At 45.8% G+C, this 5,407-nt stretch overlaps 1 pseudogene; it reads right to left on the reverse strand.

The window, feature by feature from the left end:
• Positions 1 to 4,460: 4,460 nt before the first annotated feature.
• LOC113607797 (ester hydrolase C11orf54 homolog) lies at positions 4,461 to 5,407 on the reverse strand (annotated as a pseudogene).

The following is a 5,407-nucleotide window of genomic DNA, read 5'->3' on the forward strand; positions in this document are numbered from 1 at the left end:
ACTTTCAGTCTGTATGTGTCCCTAGGTCTGAAGTGGGTCTTTTGTAGAGAGCATATATACAGATCTTGTTTTTGTATCCATTCAGCCCATCTATGTCTTTTGGTTGGAGCATTTAATCCATTTATATTTAAAGTAATCATCAATATGTATGTTCCTAGTGCCATTTTCTTAATTGTTTTGGGTTTGTACATCTTTTTTCTTCCCTTCCTCTTTTGTTCTCTTCTCTTGTGGTTTGATCACCATCTTTAGTGTCGTGTTTGGGTTGCCTTTTCTTTTGTGTGTGTGTATCTATTGTAGTTTTGGGTTTGCATTTCCCCTGAAGTTTTGATTTAGCAGTGTATATATGTACCACTGTATATAAAACCAACTTGTTTTAAGTTGCTGGTCTCTTTCCCACCTAGAGAAGTTCCTTTAACATTTGTTGTAAAGCTGGTTTGGTGGTGCTGAATTCTCTTAGCTTTTGCTGTAAAGCTTTTGAGTTCTCTCTTGAATCTGAATGAGAGCTCTGCTGGGTAGAGTATTCTTTTTTTTTTAATAAATTTATTTATTTAATTTATTTATTTTCAGTTCAATTGGGTCTTCATTGCTGCGCCTGGGCTTTCTCTAGTTGCGGTGAGTGGTGGCTACTCTTCATTGCAGTGTGCAGGCTTCTTATTGCCGTGGCTTCTCTTGTTGTGGAGCATGGGCTGTAGGCGTGTGGGCTTCAGTAGTTGTGGCACACAGGCTCAGTAGTTGTGGTGTGCAGGCTCTAGAGTACAGGCTCAGTACTTATGGCTCATGGGCTTAGTTGCTCCGAGGCATGTGAGATCTTCCCAGACCAGGGCTTGAACCCATGTCCCCTGCATTGGTAGGCGGATTCTTAACCACTGCACCACCAGGGAAGTCCCTGGGTAGAGTATTCTTGGTTGTAGTTTCTTCCCTTTCATCACTTTAAATATATCATGCTACTCCCTCCTGGCCTACAGAGTTTCTGCTGAAAATTCAGCTGATAACCTTATGGGGATTCCCTGGTATGTTGTTTGTTGGTTTTCCCTTGTTGCTTTTAATATTTTTCTTGTCTTTAATTTTTGTCGTTTTGATTAATATGTGTCTCAGTATGTTCCTCCTTGGGTTTATCCTGCATGGGATTCTCTGTGCTTCCTGGACTTCAGTGAGTTTTTCCCTTCTCATGTTAGGCAAGTTTTCAGCAATAACATCTTCAAATATTTTCTTAGGCTCTTTCTCTTTCTCTTCTCCTTCTGGGAACCCTATAATGTGAATGTTCATGTGTTTAATATTGTCCTAGAGGTTTCTGAGACTGTCCTCATTTCTTTTCATTCTTTTTTCTTTCTTATGTTCTGTGGCAGTGATTTCCATCACTCTGTCTTCCAGCTCACTTATCCTTTCTTCTGCCTCATTTATTCTGCTGTTGATTCCTTCTAGAGTATTTTTCATTTCAGTTATTGTATTGTTCCTCTCTATTTGTTCTTTAAATCTTCTAGCTCCTTGGGTTTTTAAATAACTAACTAACTAAATAAATAAATAATTTAAAAAATTTTATTCATTCATTCATTCATTCATTTATTTATTGCTGTGTTGGGTCTTTGTTGCTGCTTGCAGGCTTTCTCTAGTTGCGGCGAGCCGGGGCTACTCTTCGTTGCAGTGCACAGGCTTCTCATTGCGGTGGCTTCTCTTGTTGCAGAGCACAGGCTCTAGGCTCACGGATTTCAGTAGTTGTGGCATGCAGGCTCAGTAGTTGCACCTTGCAGGCTCTAGAGTGCAGGTTCAGTAGTTGTGGAGCATGGGCTTAGTTGCTCCACGGCATGTAGGATCTTCCTGGAGCAGGGATTGAATCTGTGTCCCCTGCATTGGCAGGTGGATTCTTAACTGCTGTGCCACCAGCAAAGTCCATAGCTCCTTGTTAAACATTTCTTGTACCTTCTCGATCTGTGCCTCCACTCTTTTTTGAGATTTTGGATCATCTTTACTATCATTACTCTGAATTCTTTTTCAGGTAGATTGCCTATCTCCTCATCATTTAGTTGTTCTTGTGGATTTTATCTTGTTCCTTCATTTGCAACATATTTCTCTGTCACTAATTTTGTCTGACTTTCTGTGTTTGAGGTCTCCTTTCCACAAGCTGCAGGATCATAGTTGCTCTTGTTTCTGGTGTCTGCTCCCCGGTGGGTGAGGTTGGTTCAGCGACTTGTGTAGGCTTCCTGCTGGGAGGAACTGGTGCCTGCCCTCTTGTGGGTGGAGCTATGTCTTGTCCCTCTGATGGGCAGGGCCATGTGAAGGGGTGTGTTTTGAGGTGGCTGTGAGCTCAGTATGACTTCAGCCAGCCTGTCTTCTGATGGGTGGGGCTGTGTCCTTATCTTGGGCGTTGTTTGGACTGAGACTTTCCAGCTCTCAAGCCGGGCCTTGGTGCTGAAATGTGCACCTCTGGAAGATCTCACTCTGATCAGTATTCCCTGGGCCTTCAGTGTCCTAACCTTCACAGTGAGTGATAGTTGACCTTCGCCTCCCCAGGAGACCCTCTAAGACCCCTAGGTAGGTATAATCCAGGTTTCTATCAGGTACTGCTTTGTGCTGGGTCCCAGTGCACGTGAGACCTTGTGTGCACCCTCCAAGAGTGGAGTCTCCATTTCCTCCAGCCCTGTGGAGCTCCTGCCCTCAAGCCCTGCTGGCCTTTGGGGCTAAATGCTCTGGGGGTTCTTCTGCCCAATGCCAGACTCTCACACTGTCTTGGAGGGCTATTTTATGTGGGAATGTCCATGTGTAGCCTGCGTGGGTTTAATATTTTTTGGTGCGAGGGTTGTTTTTAGTATAGATATCTGCCACTTCTTTCCTCAGTGTATTCTGGACATTAGCCCCTTTATAGGAGGTATGACTGATGTTGTGGTGACCATAGCCTGTACTGGATATTGAGTAGAGCTTCCCCTTTGCTCTGTGGTTGTCACTGCCCTGTCAGAGACAGGCTCTACTCCCTAGTTGTTGGAGTAGAGGCCCCCAGGTCTTCTTAGCTGTGGTTCTGATCTGCACTGTGAGGTAGGCAGGATTGGAGCACTCCCACTGGGAAGGAAGCCACTGAGTATTCCTCCTCTGGAGCTGTTCGCCTGTGGGGTTGCTCTGTTGTGTCACCTTTCACCTGTTGTGCGAGCTCTCAGATTACACCATCATTGGCACTACTCTCAGCCCCACCTTAAATGTGGGTATGCCAGCAATCGGCCCTGGTGTCTCTCATATGTTGTTTTCACCAGGCCACCAGCATAGCTCTACTGAAGTCAGGTCCTAGGATTGCAGTAATCATGGATCTGGACCCACTGTGGATGCTATGGGGGCAGCTCCAACTCTAGGCCAGCCCAACCCTCATGTGTATGTGCCCACAAAGTCTACAGCTGCTAAAGCTAGACCTGCCTTGGCTGCAGGAGCACTGATTGTCCATTCAGATGTTCTGTAGGTGCTAACTTTACAAGGCCAGTCACAGGGGTGTCAATTCATGGTTTGTGCAGCTGTGAAGAGAGATTTCAGCTTTTCTTCCTTAGTTGCATGTCCCCTGGGGCTCAGCTGTCGTTTCAGCCCCCCCTCTGTGTGTGAGCCACCTACAGGGGTCTGCTCCCGAGGCTGCCCTGGAACACATGAGTCTGCCCTGGTGGCGATGGGCACGTGGGGGAGCCAGCAGTCACGGGCACAGGAGAGCTGGCCCCAGCGGGGGCCCTTCTTAGTTCCCCGGGGAGGCAGGGGCTGGAACACGGGGAGAGAGTCTGCAATGGCAGCTTTGCCCCTTACGCATCACTTAACTATGGCTCTTTGCTTCTGTGGCAGTCCAAGTTTCCTCCACAAGCATTCCCAGTTGTGGATTTCCTCACTTCCATCCCCTCAGGCTGTCTCCTCACAGCCAACAGAAGCCCTCTCCTGGGTCTGCTCTCCAAACCCCATGTTCCAGCACTCAGCCTCTGTGCACACCAGTGGACACCTGTCTCAGGCTGGGGCACACAGGGCTGTGGCACAGACCATCTGTGTAGGTTTCACTCTGTCCTGCTTGGCTCTTGGCACTCTCTTCCAATAGCCCATGAATTCCCTTCTGTCCCAATTCATGTCCCTGTCTATGAGGGGGCTTCCCCGGATGTGGGACCCTCTCCTCTCCTTTAGCTCCCCACGACCCAGGGGTGCCGTTCCCATCCCGCTTCCTCTCCTTTTCTTTTTCCCTTTTTCTTCCTTTCATCCTACCTGGTTACACGGGGATCTTTCTTGTCCTTTTAGGTATCCAAGGTCCTCTGCTAGTGTTCAGCTGGTGCTCTGTGAGAATTGTTCCATTTGTAGATGTATTCTTGATGTGTTTGTGGGGAGAGATGAATTCCACGTCCTCCTACTCCTCTGCCATCTTGCTGACCCCTTTGGATTTTATATTACTATCTATCAATGAGTTAATCAATCAATTAACCTTAATTATTTCTTCTTCTAAATGAGTATCAGTTGATTTAATCTTGCCCAAAAGAATGGGTCTCTTTTGGTTGGTCAATGCAATACAGAAACTCTGCAGGTAAGAAGTATCCAAGTTATTCCACTATATCTGGGGTGGTGTCATAATAGTAGTGTCCACCTTTTCCATGATGACTGAAACACCGTGTGTGCTCCAACCTCAAATCAAACCCTGGGTCTCTGAAGACAAAAACCAGCAGACAGACCAAAGGAGCCTTCATCTCATAAAAATGCAACAATTTATTCACGTCTTCATCAGAGTTCAATGGGCAGGAAGACAATTCTGTGGGCATAATGTGAGTCTTCACTTTTCTCTTCTGAATCACGAAAGTACCTCCCAGCCCCACAGGCTTATCTCCATAATCTTTTTCAAGAGTCTGTCTCATACAAGTCACAAAGTTAAGTTTTCCAGTTCTTCTTTTGGCTTTCATCTCAATGACCTTTCCAGGTTGGCCCCCACTGGCAAAAAGATTAGCCAGTAATGCACACCCCAAATCATGATATTCTCACTGTACTTCTCTAGTAGGCACCCTCCATCTTTAGGGTTAATACGAGCAAATGAACTTCAATACACAGGAGGTTTGTGTTCACTTTCTGTTTGAACAACTGACATAAACTCAGAATTGAATCCAAGAGTCTGAAATGGGTCTACTCCTGCTCTAAGAATAAAAGCTCTGGGAAGTTGGATTTCTTTTGCAATCTTATGTAGGTTATAAACTTGTTTTTTGATTTACAAGAGGCAATAAGTAAGGCATGCCTCCTACTTCTGCAATTCTAGTTTTCCCACAGATGCCTTTTACAGGAAAGGTAAATGGTCCTTAGTCAAGTCAGGGCACTCAACTACAGAGACCTGGACATCAGCAAAGTTATCCTTTAGCACCTTCTGCAGAACTCCAACAAGCTCCTCTAGACTTGACAGCTGAAAAGAATACTCAGCACAAGCCAT

This window comes from Aethalodelphis obliquidens, unplaced genomic scaffold (genome assembly GCF_003676395.1).
Source record: "Aethalodelphis obliquidens isolate GAN/ISIS:26980383/991018 unplaced genomic scaffold, ASM367639v1 scaffold50, whole genome shotgun sequence".
Taxonomy (NCBI): domain Eukaryota; kingdom Metazoa; phylum Chordata; class Mammalia; order Artiodactyla; family Delphinidae; genus Aethalodelphis; species Aethalodelphis obliquidens.